General features: G+C 37.8%; 1 protein-coding gene across 9 annotated transcripts in view; it reads right to left on the minus strand.

Annotated features, from left to right (window-relative positions):
- GRIP1 (glutamate receptor interacting protein 1) overlaps nucleotides 1-17,557 on the minus strand; it is an 852,850-nt gene extending 835,293 nt beyond the window's left edge. For 3 of the 9 annotated variants that reach the window (XM_054527379.2, XM_054527377.2, XM_054527376.2), the window contains exon 1: nucleotides 16,939-17,425. The gene's annotated coding sequence lies outside the window, so the exon portion shown is untranslated. Of the gene's footprint in view, nucleotides 1-16,938 lie in introns of all 9 variants that reach the window. The other 6 variants (XM_063712187.1, XM_054527378.2, XM_054527375.2 and 3 more) reach the window with 3 other exon arrangements.
- Nucleotides 17,558-17,946: the final 389 nt, after the last annotated feature.

Here is a 17,946-nt window from a genome sequence, read left to right on the forward strand (position 1 = left end):
TTGGTCTGTGTAGGAAATTTGACTACAGATTCAATTCATTTAATAGTTACAGAACTATTCAAGATTTCGACTTCTTGAGTCTGTTTTGGCTAGTTCTATTTTCATGTGGGAACTTACCAATTTTGTCATAGAATTGCCTGTTGAATTCAATTTATTATCTTTTAAAGATGTCTAAGGCATCTGTAGTGATACTCACCTTTTCATTCCTGAGATTGTTCCTGATATGATTAACAGTACCTTCACTACTAATTTCTTGATCATTTTCACAGTTTTATAATCTAATTATTATTCTCAGAAAACAGCTTTGGCTTCGTTGTTCCTTTCTACTGTATGTTTATTTACAATCTCATAAATTTCTGCTCTTCATTCTATTTCTGCTTTCTGCTCCCTTTGAGTTTTATTTTGATCTTTTCTAAACGTCTTCAGCTGGGTATTTAGCTCAGTGTTCGCCAATTTTTTTTCTCTAATATTTGCTTGTAAGAGTATAAATTTCCTCTTAGTACTGCTTTGGCTATATTCTACAATTTTTGATATGTAATATTTTTATTATCACTAAGTCCAAAATATTTTCTACTTTTCATTATGATTTCCTGTTTAACCAATATAGTTGTTTTAGACACATATTTTTTAAAATTTCCAAACATACAGGGATTTTATAGTTATCTTCTTGGTTTTTACTTCTAGCTGAATTGCAAGATAGCCAGAGAATATATACTATATGATTTCAATCCTTTGAGACTTGATGGCTCAGGAATCAATTTCATAAACTTTCCTGTGTTTTAAAAGGAACACGTATTCAGCAGATATTGATGCTGTGTTCTGTATATAACCGTTAGGTCAAGGGTGTAAATTTTATTGTTCAACTTTTCTATTTCTGTGCTGAACTCTTGCCTCTTTGTTGAAAAAAAAATTTTTAAGAGTGTTAGAAAACTTCCACTATGGTCATAAATTTATCTATTTTTCTTATATGTTTATCAATTTTTGATTCATGATTTTTGATACCATATTATATATTTTATACAAATTTGGAATAGTTATATTTTTATATAATTATCTGAATCTCTAGTATTTTTTGTCTTGAAATCCATTTTGTATAATATTATCTTGTAATACCAGCTTTTGATGGGGGAGTTATAGTATTTAACTACATCTTTTTTTCAATCCTTTTAACCTTTCTATATTTTTGTGTTTTAGCTCTATGCCTAGTAAACAGCATATAATTGAAATTTTTTGGCTATCTTTGTCCTTTATTTAAAGCGTTTACTGATGCATTTAGTTTTGTATCTACTTTATTGTTTTAAACAATTTGTCCCACCTAGTCTATTTTTCTCTCTGCATTGCCTTATATGGACTTGATTTTTCTTCTACAAATGTGTAATGTTATTTACTTTGTTTCTATTCATTTAGTTGTTATGCTAGATTTGTTGTAGCATATGTACTTTAATTATACAAATATCAGGCTAATAAATACCTTTACTTTTGTCATTGATCTTAAAATACTTCAATTCCATTTAGCTCTCCCATAAGTTTATTTGATTGTTTTCATGTATTTTAATGACATCATTTTATTCATACTTCATAACATTATTACTGTCGTTTATAACATTCAATGGTCATTTGGATCAATCCCATATTTAACACTTTCTTTGCTCTTCATCTCTTCTTGGATTATAGACTCTTTCTCTGGGATTATTTTCCTTCTGCCTTAAATACTCCTTTAGAATTTTCTTTTGACAGGTTCTACTAGTCACACACTCTCTCAGTTTTCATTGGACCAAAAATGTCTTTATTTTACCTTCATTCTCGAAAGATCATTTTGCTGTGTGTAAAATCTGTTGATAGTTACTTTCTTGTAGCACATTGGATAGGTCATTCTTCTGTCTTCTGGCTTTCACTTTTATTCTTGAGAAGTCTGTCAGTAATTTTCCTTTTTAAAATTTGTCTGTTTTAAGATTTACCTTGCTTGGGTTTCTGCAATTTTACTCTGGTGTGTTTAGATATAATTTTCTTTTTATTTAGTCCATTTAAGAATTACTGGACTTCTAGAGTGGGTTGATTGGTATCTTTCATCTCTAGAAAAATTTCAGATGCTATCTATCCAAATATGCCTTTGTCTTATTCTCTGTCCTTCAGAACTCCAGTTAAATACATATTTAACCATCTCTGTTTTTTTCCTATGACTCGTTACCTCTCCTCTATATTCTCCATCTTTTGCTGTCTCTGCTTTGCATTTTGAATAACTTCTTTGACCCAACTTCTAGTTTAGTAATTTTCTCCTCAACTGTGTCTGGTCTCCTGTTAAATATACCTATTTTTTTTTTCAAATCTACTAGTTCACTTTAATTATCTGTTTCTTGCCGATATTTTCAGGTTTGTTTTTAATTTCTTTAACTATAGTAGGCATAGTTGTTTGATAATCTTTTCTAATTTATCTTTATGCTAAGTGTGTACTACTTTGGGATTCCAGTTTTGTAGAGAGATGGATAGGTTCTAGGTGCCCCATCTACTTCCCTGTGGCATTCAGGCAGTGAAAGCTGCAGCTCATTTTCTTCTGTTTAAGCAAATGTCCTCAAGACAAAAGATTTTATCTTTGGCTTTCTAGTTGGTTGCTTCTTGTACTTAAATTTTAACCTGGTAACTATTTACATCTTATTGGCTTTTATGTGCTCTTGAGGTTTTTTAAAAAATGTTTCATCCAGTATTCCTAGTTTTTTTTCAACAGGAGAGTTGGTGTGAACAACCTACATGTTATCAGAACACACATATACACATCTGGGCAGCTTCAAGTTTCCCATCTTTTAATGCCCATGCTCATTTATGTGGAGTCAGGAAAATTGTGAGGGTCTTTTATGCCTTACAAGGCATCTAGAAAACAGGAATGGGGTAGGAATTGGATCACTATTCTTCCCAAGTACCTTACACTCAAGCATTGCTTACATGGCCTTCCAAAGAGGGTCTCCTACTTTCAGAACTCTCCAGAACAAGTACATTCCCCAATTTCAGGGGTCACATAGAAGGAGCAAACATTCTTATCTCCATAGACATAAAGAAGTGCTTAAAATCACTCCACCATGTCCCTAGATTCTCAGCACCCCAAATCCCTTCCTAAGAGCTCTCTCACCATGCCCTGCTGCTATACATGCCCAAGCCGTGGGGGACATATGGAAGAGCAAACGTTCTTACCCTCACAGACATAAAGAAGCGCTTAAAATTACGCTCCCATATTCCCAGATTCTCAGAGCCACAACTCTCTTCCCAAGAACTCTCTTGCCATGCTCTGCTACTATATAGGGTGCATGTACAAGAATCTGCCCCGAGCCAGCATCCAACTGGAGAAAAAGATGCTGGTACCCTGCCTTACAGGCACCCTAATATTTAAGGGGGATTCTTTTGAAGTCCTCTCATTCTGCTTCAGGGAAGAGAAAGAAATCTCCTGCAGAAGAAGAAGAGGAAGAAGAAGAAGAAGGAGGAGGAGGAGGAGGGAGGAAGGAGGAGGGAGGAGAAGGAGGAGGAGGAAGAGAGAGGAGAGGAGAGGAGAGGGGATGGGAGGGGAGGGGAGGGGAATGGAAGAGAGGGGAGGGGAGGAGAGAGGAGGGGAGGGGAGAGGAGGAGAGGGAAGGGAGGGAAGGAAGGAAGGAAGGAAGAAAGAAGAACCAAAACAGTATATTCCCAACAATAGTCAACATCCTTCTGCCTTTCCCCTTCATCCTATGTAAACTGATAGGTGGGTTGGAAGTGGCATTAGTGCCTGATATTGTACTGGTACTTCCCAGCAAGTCTGCAGGAAGAAGTCTGGCCCCAGGGACTGAAAGTCAGAGTGTGAAGTAATTAGTCCTCTTTGTCCTCAACTGGCCTTTGCCTCAACTGTGGCAGAAAAAGAAGAATGAAACTCATTATCCTGTTGACAATATACATATTCTTAATGGTTATTCTCCCAGATGTCAATAGTTGCTTTTGTATTCCAGGGTGCTGGGTTCTTGGGTGATTTAAAAATATTTCTTCCCTGTTTTCTCTTTCCTCATCTGTGTTTTCTAGTTTTTCTACAGTAAGCACATATTCGTTGTATAATTTAAAAAAAAAAAGATGCTTTTCTGGATGCTCCACCTTTATTAATGGGCAATTGCTGTACTCCCTTAAAATACTCATCAAATTATTACCAGTTGCATTTTAGTTTTCTGGCAACTTGCTTTAATTCTCAAATGTAGAAATGAGTTTCTTACCTTTTGACTCTTTTTATTTTTTGTACACTTAAGTTTCAAACTCTGCCACCTGATTTTGTTGTGACTTTCTTTTTTTTTCTTTTTTTATTATTATTATACTTTAAGTTTTAGGGTACATGTGCACAATGTGCAGATTAGTTACATATGTATACATGTGCCATGCTGGTGTGCTGCACCCATTAACTCGTCATTTAGCATTAGGTATATCTCCTAATGCTATCCCTCCCCCTTCCCTCCACCCCAAAACTCATACTTTAATAAAAGCAATTTCTGTTTCAAGGCTCTAAAAGAAATGGGAAATTACAAATTAAATTAACTGTTATATTTAACCTCTGACTTAACATGAAAATATCACTTCCAAAGAAGTGATAGGTGGAAATGATAATTGTTCTGTACGAGATAGTCTAAGGGGCAATTTAAAACATGTCAATATAGGCTTCCTCTAAGGTGGTAAACTCAGCTTTTGCCTCTCTCAGGTGGAAAGAAACTCACTGGCATTCAGCTGAAGTGCTGCTTTGATTAGATTGAATAAATTCTTTGGTCAGGGAAGGAAACAGAGAACTTGGAAATGGTTCTTGACCGGCCTGGTATTTTTCCATTTTGTCTCTGGCTAGCTGTGTGTTCTTTTCCGTTGTACTGGTTTGTCCCAGAACATTAGGTTCATTGGGCAGGCACTTAAAATTTTCAGATGAAAATTCTTGATTAAATATCAGTTGAATGTTTTTTTATGCTGGCATCATGACCTAAACATGGCAAGAGTTTTCAATTATGTGAAGCATGTACTAATTAGGCATCTTCTCTGTGTCCCATTCTGTGCTAGATTCTACTGGAGATTGGAGGACAGGAGAGGGATCCTGAGTTATGCTGAGTTTAAACCAACAAAAAGGATATCTTTATCTGCCTCATGTCTGTTGATATTACTGAATGTTCCTTAAATAATATGTTACTTCTCTCAAGGAGGTAACAGTTCTGTACAGAGGATAAGACTTACGCATATCAGACAACTAAAAGGAAGATAAGAAGGAAATTATTCCGTGCCAAATAATTTAGTATAGATAATTGACAAGGGAGTTCAAGTGGGGAAGAATCACTGTAAGCAGCATTTATGGGGAGTGGTTAATACGGACTGAGGAAATCAGATGAAATTTGAAGAATGAACAGGCTTTGGGTAGACAGACAATAGAGTGAGGACCTTTTGTGTGTGAAAAGTAACAGGATAAAAGGTGCAGAGTAGAAAAACAGTAAGTCCATACACACCTGATCCAAAGGGAGTGCAAGCAGAACAAGAGGAGAGTTTGCAATAATTCATGATATGCACATATGGAATAATAATATCTTGAGATATTTATCATCGTTATATGCAGGTGAAAAAAATGAGCTAAAATGGCAGTGTTTTAATCTGAATTGATATTCCAAACATTACTTGTTTATTCCATGATTAAGTCTTTCATAAATGATATAAAGAAAAGATAATAGCACATATATGGACTCTTCATAAATATTGTTTCATGTAATGTACATAGCAATTCTAGGAAGTAGGAATTGCATTTGGTTATTGGTAAAAGAGACGGAAGAACAATAGACTAAACAAGAAAGAAATTTATTTTTCTCTCACATTTGAAAAAATCCAAAGTTAGTCAATCCCAGGCCAGCTCTACGGCCATCAGTTACCCAGGTTTCTTTCATCTCTCTGTTTATTAGACTTAGTGAATGGCTTCTAGCCTCATGATTGCCTTGTGGTGGCAGGATGGCCACCATAGCTCCAGCTGTCATATCCATGTTCCAGGTGGAAGGAGGAAGAAGGAGGTTAAATGCAGAAGGGCACACCTCCTAGCTGAGTCAGCTCTCTTTTAAAGAGATTTCCAAAAAGCTCAGTACAGTGACTTCTGAACTGTGATCTCACCCTTATCTGTAAGGATAGGAAATGCCCTTTTACTGCATTGTTGCTTCCAACAATACAGAGATTCTGCTAGCAAGAAAGGAGAGGGGCAGTGGGGAGAATGTACATTGGCTAGGCTGCTAGCAGTCTCTGTCAGAGTAAGCTTACTGCCATTTTACACCGAAGGGAACTGATCCTCAAAAGTGCTAAGTAAATGATCCCAAATCACACAGCTATATTTTAAATCCAGTTCTATTCACCACTCTGTGCAGTACTTGTGCCTGAAATTCTAGGCTTTCTTTCTGTAATGTTGATCTCATGCTTTCTTTTGTGCATGTTGAATTATTATTCTCCTCTTGGAATTTTATTATCACTGCCTAGCTGCAAAGAGATGCTTCAGTATCATTTAAAGGACAGGGAACTTGAACTAAACAACTTCCTATATGTATGTATTGGGGCTGATCTTGCTGAAGCTGATTGAAGTTTGTGTAGGTACTATTTGCAGAAGTCTTGGGAATGAAGCTTCTATACAATCTCCATGTCTTCTATCATATGTGTTTCATTTCAGATCTACTGACCTGGTCTCTTTCTTTATCTCCTCCCATTTGACATTTATCCATTTGCCATTTCTTCCCAAACCACTACATTTTTGCCTCTTTCAGATTTGTCACCCGGTTACTAACACTGTTCTCAAGAGAAATTGTAAGCAAAAACATGCACAGGGCAGCATTTTGCCTAGACTCAATTCTCAATCTACAAACAAGTTATTTTTTGAACACTTACTTTGTACAAATCACTTACCAGGTACTAATGGGTTTGCTATGAAACATAAGGATAGTCATGCTTAACCTCAAACAATCTAATTGGAGAAATGAAATGCATATACATTAAAGGACAGCTAATGGTGCAAGGCAGTATATAAATGCAAGCCAAATGAGGGATAGACAGTAAATGCTCTCAGTGTTAAGAGTAAAGAAAAATGCTTTTCAGCTAAAGAGGTTAGAGAAAGCTTTGTAAGACAAGAGGAAATGGATTTGATTCCTGTGGGACTTAGGAAAGTTGAAAGCAGATGAAAGGTTTCCTTAGGAGAGGAAATGGCAAGATCAAAGCCACAGCAATGAAATCTATTGAATGTGTTCAAGAGATTGGAGTGGATAAGTCTAGCTGAAATAGTTGATTAGTACGGGAAAGAAGGGAAGAAGGAGGCCAGAAAACTGGTTTTGCCTGAGATGATGGAAAGCTGTAAATACCATCTAAGGAATGTGAATTGGATATACTTTTGGACTTTATCCAAATTGCATATAGGATTTAGAGCAGCACTTAATGAATGTCCTGACTTGAAAAGAGTAACTCCAAGTTACTGCATACCCAATTTTCTCCACCCTGGAATTCTTTCTCTGATCTGTATTTAGCTGGCTCAGGCCTCATAGCTTCCCTTCCTTCTCCTGCAGCCTGCTTTTCATTTGCATTGACCCCTTCATCAGTGCAATTATAAAGAAGAGAGGAAATGGAACTTACACCAATCTATTTTAGAGTTAGATTTTACTGGTTCTACTAAAAGATTTAGAGAGAAAAATCTAAAAGCAATCTCTAGAATGAATATGATCTTTGATTATTAAAGGTTGTGTCTAGGAAGACAAACAAGTAGTGACTTTAGGAGCAATGTAGGTATGGATTGTTCGCACTTTGGGAACTAAGAGAGATGTAGTGGCCCTTTTCTGTCATACCTGACTTTCTGTCACTCAGTCTTGCAAATGAGGCAGCTTGCAAAATGGCAGTGTTGCTCTTGACTCTGCCCAGTTGCAGGAAGAGAATTAGGTAATAAAATTAGTAGTAGTTTCTCTTCCCAAGTCAAATTCCCTCAAGAAAGCAAATGACATTATCTTATTTGGGGTTACCTAGAATATTTCAGGGTTGCAAGTAACAGACAACCTAACCCAAATAGATTTAAACAAGAGAGGAATTTACAGTATTAGAAGAAAGAAAGAAAGAGAGAAAGAAAGAAAGAAACAAACAAACAAACAAACAAACAGGGAAAGAAAGAAGGGGAGAACTTAGTTCATACACACAAAAAAGGAACTTACTAGCTTATGGGGTGATGTCATCAGGACACTGTCTCTTCCCATCTCTCAACTCTGTTCTCAACCATGTTGTGTTATTTCTTACACTCTCAGGATAGCAAGATGGCCATCCACAACTTCAAATTTCAAGGTTCAAGTCCAGCAGGAAAGAGCACATGCTTCCTCTCAACAGGTGCAGCAAAACTTCACAAATTGAATCTCATGAGATCTGATGAAATATTTGATTTTCCAAGCCTGAATCTCATGCCCCTCTGTGGAGTTAGGTGTCCAGTCAATTCAATTCAAAAATCCATGGACAATGGATTTTGTCCATGAATTTTGGACAAAATGGAAAAGACAGTACTTTCCATAGCACTTCTCCAGAAGAAGGGGGAATGGATACTGGGTGAGGTGGGGAATAACAAATATCTACAACTGTTACATACAAAATGCCTGTCTCTTAGTAATACCTTGCACAATTTTCCCCACTCTTTTCAACTTTCCAGTACCATTGTCCTATGACATTTGTAAGAAGAGAATACATAGAGCCCAAAAATATACAGTGCCCAAGAGTGGACTACACTTTATTTATTTATTTATTTATTTTTGAGATATAGTCTCGCTCTGTCACCAGGATGGAGTGCAGTGGCGCGATCTCAGCTCACTGCACCCCCTGACTCCCTAGTTCAAGCGATTCTCCTGCCTCAGCCTCCTGAGTAGCTGGGATTACAGGCACACTCCACCATGCCCAGCTAACTTTTGTATTTTTAGTAGAGACAGGTTTCACCATGTTGGCCAGGATGGTCTGGATCTCTTGACCTCATGATCCGCCTGCCTCGGCCAGACCACACTTTTAATTTAGAGTAATATTTTGGGCACATGGGCAACTAGCCGTTATGGAACAATTGTTTCATAACAAGGGATTCACTTTCACTATAATAGCTCATCTTCACAACATCCCTTTGAAATAGGCATATTTTTATTTTTTGATAAAGAAACTCCAGTTCAAAGAGGGTAAGCATCTCATCCTGTATTACATAGCTTAAAAAGAATGTGCATTGGTATTGGTACTGGAAATCAGGGCTTTCAGATTCAAAAAGCACTGCTACTTCCACTATGTTGCCCCAAGTCTGATTTCTTTTGCAGGGCCTGTTCTCATTTCCACAGTCATAAAACTATGCTGTGAATTATCATGTCTTAATTATCATGTCTTTTTCTCATTAAATTCCAAATCACTGCCTGTTTGTGAAGATAAAAACCTGAGAATTCAACCACTGGAAGCTGGAAGGGATCTTAGAAATAATCTACTTCAAAGCTAAAATTCTTGCTTCAAAAGATGAGAAAGCAAATGTTGGTTGTTCTAGATCATAAAAATAGAGGGTGGCACTGGTGAGGGAACCTGGGTCTGTTGGACCCAGATTCATACCCTGTCTCCTCCACTTTCTTTATCTTGCTTGAATGTGAGTGACCTTGGGAAAGTTAACTTAACCCCTCTGAGCTGTAGTGTGCTCCTTTGTAAAATAAGGGCAATGTTATTGAATTTCATTGAATCCTAAGTGCACATAATTTCATAGTTTAGCTCTAAAATCTAAATGTGGCTTAAAATGGAAAGCCAATCATAGTTTGTGCTTTTACTTTCTTAGCAATATACAAAAAAAATCATGTCTAATCATCAATGGTGTCTTAGATTTGGTGAAATATGGAAAGACATTCCTCATATGGGGTTGTTGCAGGCATGTACTAAAATAACGAAGATGTATCATTTAGAATAATACCTGGCACATAGTAAATGCCCAGTAAGCATTAGTTGTGGTGGTGGTGGTAGTGATGGTGATGGTTGCACTGTGTATATAAGAATATGTATAAGTCTTGGCTGATGGATTCTTTTTAGGAGATGAACGTGTCCCTGAGCTTGGTCACCATTTACAGCTTTGTCTCCTTGGCTTGTGGGCAGCACAGTGGTTTTCCTTTCTTACCCTGTATTCTTGAGTGTTATATTTGGTTTCCTGGAACCAAACCATAGCCTCCCAAATCTATTTGAACTGAATTATCTAAATAAGTCTTTTTCCTTTGTTTAATCATAAGGTAAAGTGACCAATTGTCACTCATGTTTGTGTTATATAGATACAGGATATATAGTTTGGACTGGTTTTCCTTATTCTTCATAGTCAATTGATAAAAGTGATTTCTACAAAGACTTTCACTCAAAACTATCAGTCTCATCTCTTTATGACACAAAAATGCATCAGAGTAGGCAAATTGACGTGATGTGGAGGGTTGGGTTTTTTTGGTAGAGATATATATGTACGTAGAGTAGCAGCTATAGCTTTCTTTATTAGGAAGTGAAATCTGATTCTATTCAGTTGTAAGCTTAAATTGGCACAGTATCAAACTAAGTAAAGTTTTATTGATTTCTGAGACAAATTTCTAATTTTTTTCATCCTATTGCAAGGCATAACTTTGAAAGGCACAGTATTCTTTAAAAGATAAGACATTCATGAAAAGATATTGTGTTCCTTTCCTCAAGTTTCCAAAATTTCACTGCCTATAGATTTGAAATCAAAATAGGTAATATCGTTACTGATCTTGTTATTCAAAATTCATAGCTTTTCATAGTATTCTTCTATTCATCATTTTCCCTTGTCTTTCAGAATGTCTATAAAATGATGGGTTATTATTTCCGCTACTTCCGTTAGTGTTTATGCCAGCAGGGGAACATTATTTTATTATTTTTAGAGAATAGAAGCTATTTCTTGAACCAGGAAATTGAACTTGCTATTTAAAAAAATAAAGCAAAGGCATTTGTCTCGTCAGTCCCTATTTGATTTCCTCGGGGGTAATTTTCATTCCCTAGTCCCTAAAATTACTGCCCCCCTCCACTCATAAACAAGAGGCCTTTACCATTGTACACTGTGCAAATCTCTGTTATTTATTTTCATGGTTTCTATCTTCTTTTTAAATAGGGTGTTCTTCCAGAACAGGGACTGTGGCCATTTCATTTCTGTATCTCTATAGCTTGGAGCACTAAATTAAAAAGTATGTTAAACAAAAAAGGTCTAACTTTGAAAACATTCTTGTACTCTGGGGATAACCATGCATTCAATTTTAAAACATGTGTTTACCATTGGATAGGAAGATTCATCACCAAAGTAGATTTTCATTTCTTAGAGCTGCACCTGCAAAGTTGCATGCACCACTTTAGGCAATAATCTAGCCAGGGACACTTATAGGCACATATTTACTTAATATTAAGCTGGGCAAGAAAAGAAACCAATTTGAAATTGCTTCCTCAGCTGAAAGCTCTATGCTAACAATAAAGTTTAATTTCAGCAGCTGTAGTTCTCAAATCAATAGACTGCAAAGAGGGTGGCAGAATTTCGGTTTTTGGTTTTGAATACTAAGCAGGTCAGAAGCTGCATTATTTAAAAACACATTTACTGGATTTAAAACACAGCTTTTGGCAAATTAGCCATATGGATTTATATTATTTTCAATAATAATCTAACTTCTCAGAGTAAAAACAAAGTGTCCAATCATAAGCCATCATATTTTACACGAATTACATGAATAGGAAGTTTTTTGAGCATTTGTGATTTCAAGAGAAAGACATAATAAATTTGTAAATGATAGATATTAAATCACATCAGACAATTGATATTCTTACCTGATAAAGAGTCACAGGGCATATTTTTAGGTCTTTCTTTAAAGCAGAAAACACTGTAGTAATAATTCCTGGTAACCAGACTGTGCAACACTAATATCCAACTAGTTTTACCTTTTAGCAGTATGTGCTCCAGGGTGTGAACACATTTGTGATAAATATTGACCAGGTCATGGCTATATTGGCTTTTTACCTTGATCTTGTTTCTGTAAGTATGTTGTATTGCCTCATCTTTTAATAGCTAATTGTGCTGGTAGTCACAGGGTCATACGGCTATCAAATCATGGATATTTTTATAACCAAGAAGTCCAATTTGAGAAGTATAATTTAAATGCAAATAAATTGGGCTGGGGGCAGTGGCTCATGCCTGTAATCCCAGTACTTTGGGAGGCCAAGGCTGGCAGATCACTTGAGGTCAGGGTTCGAGACCAGCCTGACCAACATGGTGAACCCCCATCTCTACGAAAAATACAAAAAATTAGCCAGACACGGTGGTGTGCACCTGTAATCCCCACCACTCAGGAGGCTGAGGCAGGATAATCTCTTGAACCCAGGAGGCAGAGGTTGCAGTGAGCAACAGAGTGAGACTCTGTCTCAAAAGAAAAAAGTAAATAAATTAATTGGTCCTTAGAAAAAAATGAATGATATTAAATCTTTCCAGGGTTAACAATGCATGCACTTAAACCAGAGTGTTCCAGGCTCCCTGTTCTTGGTGTTTGTAGAGACAACAACCTGCACCTACAAAGATTTTCTAAGGTAAGGTTGTATTGGAAGGTCTTGAAGCATTCTGAAATAGTAGATAAGAGGTGTCATCATTTATCAAAGAATGTTAAAGGTCAAGATGATTAGTGTTTAAAACAGAAACACAGGGAAGGAGACAGGGCAAGAGATGGTGGTGAATGGGGTCAGGACCCTGGACAGCTCTACTAATCCTGAGCCACTGCAAGACTTTTCTTCTTGACAGCTTTTGGAAGCATGACCCATCTCATTCATAGGCTTTGCTTCTGATTAAGCTCTGAAGTTTCAATGTCATAGTCTTGCTATTTTATGCTCTTTTATTTTGGGAGGGTAATAAAGAATAATTTTCATCTACCTTTTATATTCACTGTGGGTGACATAGATCCTGGCCTGACTGAAACTTCAGCACTGTGAAGGCAATATTTTGTTAACTATGAGTGGTGTAGAGATAGGGGGTTATAGATTACCCTCATACTTTAACCTATTTTCCTACCATGTATTTTCTTTCCTCAAAGGTAAGGATTGGCTCTTGAGCATAGGCTATAGATACAGACCAAAACTATTTTAATAAATGATGTCCCCAGTTCAGTTTGTGGAAGACTTAGAATAGATCCACTTAAGCATTTGTTTTTCTCTCATTAAAAAGAAGAGAAAAAACGCAAGTTTTCTCTTTTTAATAATTTTGTGTAATTAAACTCCAGGCTTTTAGATGAGATGGATGCATGCTAATAAATTCTCAATGGAATCTTTCAGAAGTAAAGCGCAGCTGTTCAATTCATGAATTTATTTTGCACTGTCTTAATAGAGTGTTTTTCTCAAAGGAATTTTATTCTTTTCATGGTCCAGATGACCTTCTGTATTTTATCTTCTCTCATCTTTTATTTTTTCCTGATTCTATTTGTGTAGAGATGGGGTCTCAGTATGTTGCCCAGGCTGGTTGTGAACTCCCAACCTCAAGCGATCTTCCCACTTGGACCTCCCAAAATGCTGGGATTACAGGCATGAGCTACTGTTTGCCTAACCTTTTCCTGATTTTTGATCAAAAATACTTGTCAGCCTTAGAAAATTTATATGTCTTATGTCAGATCAGTTATTTCTATGCCTGTGTTTAAGATCCACTATTTCATTTCTCTTCTCTGTGCTAAAGATTATAACTGTTGTAGGAGCCTTTAAACTCAGAGAATTTAATTGGAATTTATTAAAGTATATGATCTCACATTATTTTCTTAACTTAGGTATTTTACAGGTTAAGTTCAAATCTGGGTTCATCAATTAGGCAACAAGATGATTTCTAATTAAATATATGGCTAAAAACAGGGAAAGAAGGAAACAAGTATTTAATTTGAATGTACAAGAACAACTTTCACCACCCTTGTTCAATACCTGACTAACTTAAAGCAGGCCACATTGATAATAAAAATTCAATTTAAAAAAATGTAAAAATTGTTGGCTGGGTGCAGTGGCTTATGCCTATAATCCCAGCACTTTGGAACGCCAAGGTGGGCGGATCACCTGAGGTCGGGAGTTCAAGACCAGCCTGACTAACATGGAGAAACCCCATCTCTACTAAAAATACAAAATTAGCCGGGTGTGGTGGCGCATACCAGCTACTCGGGGGGCTGAGGCAGGAGAACTGCTTGAACCCGGGAGGCAGAGGTTGCAGTGAGCCAAGATTGCACCATTGCACTCCAGCCTGGACAACAAGAGGGAAACTCCGTCTCAAAAAAAAAATTGTTAGAGACCTCTCTCCTCCAAGATGTACCAAACAACATTGGATTGATCTTAAATCTTTGAATTTTTGAAGACTTTCTCTCACATCCCACTTACATGATCTTAAACTGTTCCCTCACCTCATTTTCTATCAAGTGCTACTATTGACCACTTTCAATATTGATCTTTTGTACCAATTATAGAGAAGGTATTGGTCAGGAAAAATGGGAGAAGGAGTGAAAGGGTGGAGAAGGGGAAGGAAATGGAAGAGGAAGACTGACAGTAAGCTTAGAACATCAGGAAGGCTGACAATAAGCTTAGAACATGGCCACTATGTACTCTTCATTATATTCTATGTGAATTTCCTTAGCAGCCCTATTTGGGAGTATTATCCCAAGAAAAGTACTTGGACAAATTTATAGCATTAAAAAAATCCCTAAACAAGATAACATCTCTTTTCATCACTCTCTTAAATAAATCTCTCTCTCTCATGGCTGATCAAACCTAGTACTGAGTTCAACTGACCAAGACAAATGGAGATATCTCCAGTACTTTGTCAGAAATCTAAGGATGTCCTATCAAGGTGTCTCTAGGCTTTAAAAATGTAAAAATACGTTCTGATATGTTCTGATCAAAAATCACCCCTTACAATATTCAGATGATTTTATTCAGGGGCATTTCAAATGAAACTTTTTGAATTAATCACTAGAAAGAGAATGTCAAAAGGATAAATAAAAGTGTTCAATATTCAGAAGGGAATACATGAAGTGTGAGCATCAAAGATTCTAGAAACAGAAAAGTCTTTAAATAGAAAAAGCCCATACCTTGTCAGTTCAAGAGATTAAAATAAAAAAAAAAATTTCTGTGTTTCCTACTTAGAAGGAATTTGGGTCGCAGCAACACTTGTCCCAGCCATCTGAGCTCTTTTTTGGCCTCTTCGCTTTTTTGTGTTTCTTTTCTCCTTAGATTTATGTAGATAGCACCCTTACTCGAAGGAGCTTAAAATGGTAGCATTACATTCTCAACCCTTGAAACATATTAAGAGGTAATTAAAAGACAAATGCTCCTGATTTTTACCTCCCACATCAGATGATATTTATTCTTTGTTTAGCAGACATGTACCAATAGTATTCTGCTATGGTAAGCAAGGTAGTTAGATTCTGGCCTCAAAGCACTTATAATTTAAAACCATCAATAAAGATAAACATACTGAAGCACATGCCAACAAGCAAGAAACTGCGTAATAAATCTAGAAGTAGAAGGCCGAGACAAGCTTCTAAAGAAAACAGTATGTAGAGTTTTAGAATTAAAGAGAAACACTATCTTTACTTTTTAGAAAGTGTGGGATGCTTTTTTTTTTTTTTTTTTTAGACAGTGTCTTGCTCTGTTGCCCAGGCTGGAGTGCAGTGGTGCAATCTCGGCTCACTGCAACCTCTGCCTCCCAGGTTCAAGCAATTCTCCTGCCTCAGCCTCCTGAGTAGCTGGGATTACAGGCACCCACCATCACGACTGGCTAGTTTTTGTATTTTTAGTATAGACGGGGTTTCACCGTGTTGGCCAGGCTGGTCTCAAACTCCTGACCTCATGATCCTCCCACCTCGGCCTCCCAAAGTGCTGGGTCTAGGGGATGCTTTTAAGCAAAGGTATGAAGCTGCAAATTATGGTCACCTTGGCCTCTCATTCTTCCCCCTTTTGTTGTGTCCTTTAACTCCTGACACTCAAGTCGTAAAGGGATTTCTGTTCTCTATCTATTCTCTGCCACCCAGATCTAACTAGACCAGTGATTTCGACCTTGGAGTTCATTTTATTTGTCAAATTTCCTTCTTTCAAATGGTATGCGTCCTTTAAGTCTCGTCTTTCTTGTGAAATGAAAGACTTTACTCCTTGTTCATAGAATTTTAAGCATCAGTAAATATACATGAAGGTGTGGGTAGTATTTGAGGAATAAATATGCATCTTGGATTACTGAGATTATAGCACAAAGACTACTTTTTCTTGTAAGGTCATCCTTTTTCATTTTTAAGCCACTTAGAAAGGGCTTTTCTTTATGATTTACGAGTATCTGAGTCAACTTGCCAGTATGATAGTGGTGATGGTGATGGTAATAATAATAGTTATTATAATTGCTTAGAGTGTCATCAGGTAAAGGACTCCGAAGTTCATTTTCTTTCAGAGAAGTATTGTATGCAAAGATTTGGAATCTACACATATAGGTGCCATTTGAATGAACACATATTATCAGAAACCTATTAGGAAGAAATGATAGGAATATCACTAGTATTTTAGTGACAATTTTCCAAATATGAAGAATGGCAGAGAAGAGGCAACATAGTAACCTGTGTTAGGAAGAGTTGGGCTTCATTATGATCTTACGCAAGTTAATTATCTCTATAAACCTCACCCTCTTCACTTGTAAAATGAGAATAATAAAGCCTACTCTACAAAGATATGGTGGGACTAAGACCCCAGCCCAGTAAATTTTACTTTCCTATTCTTCCCGTGTGAAAAAAACAACACAAAACAAAAAACCTTAAGCCTAAATGCAATACACAAAATGAAACCAACAGTGACCATAGCGAGAAAACTCTTGCATACTATATGTCAATGAATACAAAATGTCACAGATATGATATATTGCTACTATAAAATATCCACAGTTTTGAAACTTACCTTGAACATATGAAATATGAGAGGAGAATTCAGAGCAACCCCACAAAACTTTATAGAAACAGGATTGATTTTCCATTTCTCCTGTGGGAGTTTCTTCTACTGAGCCAAATTTTTCCTCTGATAAAACTTTGTGGGATTGGAGAGGAGCCAAGATGGCCGAATAGGAACAGCTCCGGTCTAAAGCTCCCAGCGCGAGCGACACAGAAGATGGGTGATTTCTGCATTTCCATCTGAGGTACCGTGTTCATCTCACTAGGGAGTGCCAGACAGTGGGCGCAGGTCAGTGGGTGAGTGCACCGTGCGCCAGCCGAAGCAGGGGCGAGGCATTGCCTCACTCGGGAAGCGCAAGGGGTCAGGGAGTTCCCTTTCCAGGGGTGACAGACGGCACCTGGAAAATCGGGCCACTCCCACCCGAATACTGTGCTTTTCCGACGGGCTTAGGAAACGGTGCCCCAGGAGAGTATAGCCCTCACCTGGCTCAGAGGGTCCTACGCCCACGGAGTCTCGCTGATTGCTAGCGCAGCAGTCTGAGATCAAACGGCAAGTCGGCAGCGAGGCTGGGGGAGGGGCGCCCGCCATTGCCCAGGCTCGCTTAGGTAAACAAAGCAGCCTGGAAGCTTGAACTGGGTGGAGCCCACCACAGCTCAAGGAGGCCTGCCTGCCTCTGTAGGCTCCACCTCTGGGGGCAGGGCACAGACAAACAAAAAGACAGCAGTAACCTCTGCAGACTTAAATGTCCCTGTGTGACAGCTTTGAGGAGAGCAGTAGTTCTCCCAGCACGCAACTGGAGATCTGAGAACGGGCTGACTGCCTCCTCAAGTGCGTCCCTGACCCCTGACCCCCGAGCAGCCTAACTGGGAGGCACCCCCCAGCAGGGGCAGACTGACACCTCACACGGCCGGCCAGGTACTCCAACAGACCTGCAGCTGAGGGTCCTGTCTGTTAGAAGGAAAACTAACAGAAAGGACATCCACACCAAAAACCCATCTGTACATCACCATCATCAAA

The sequence above is a fragment of the Pongo abelii genome, chromosome 10 (assembly GCF_028885655.2).
Source record: "Pongo abelii isolate AG06213 chromosome 10, NHGRI_mPonAbe1-v2.0_pri, whole genome shotgun sequence".
Classification (NCBI taxonomy): Eukaryota; Metazoa; Chordata; class Mammalia; order Primates; family Hominidae; genus Pongo; species Pongo abelii.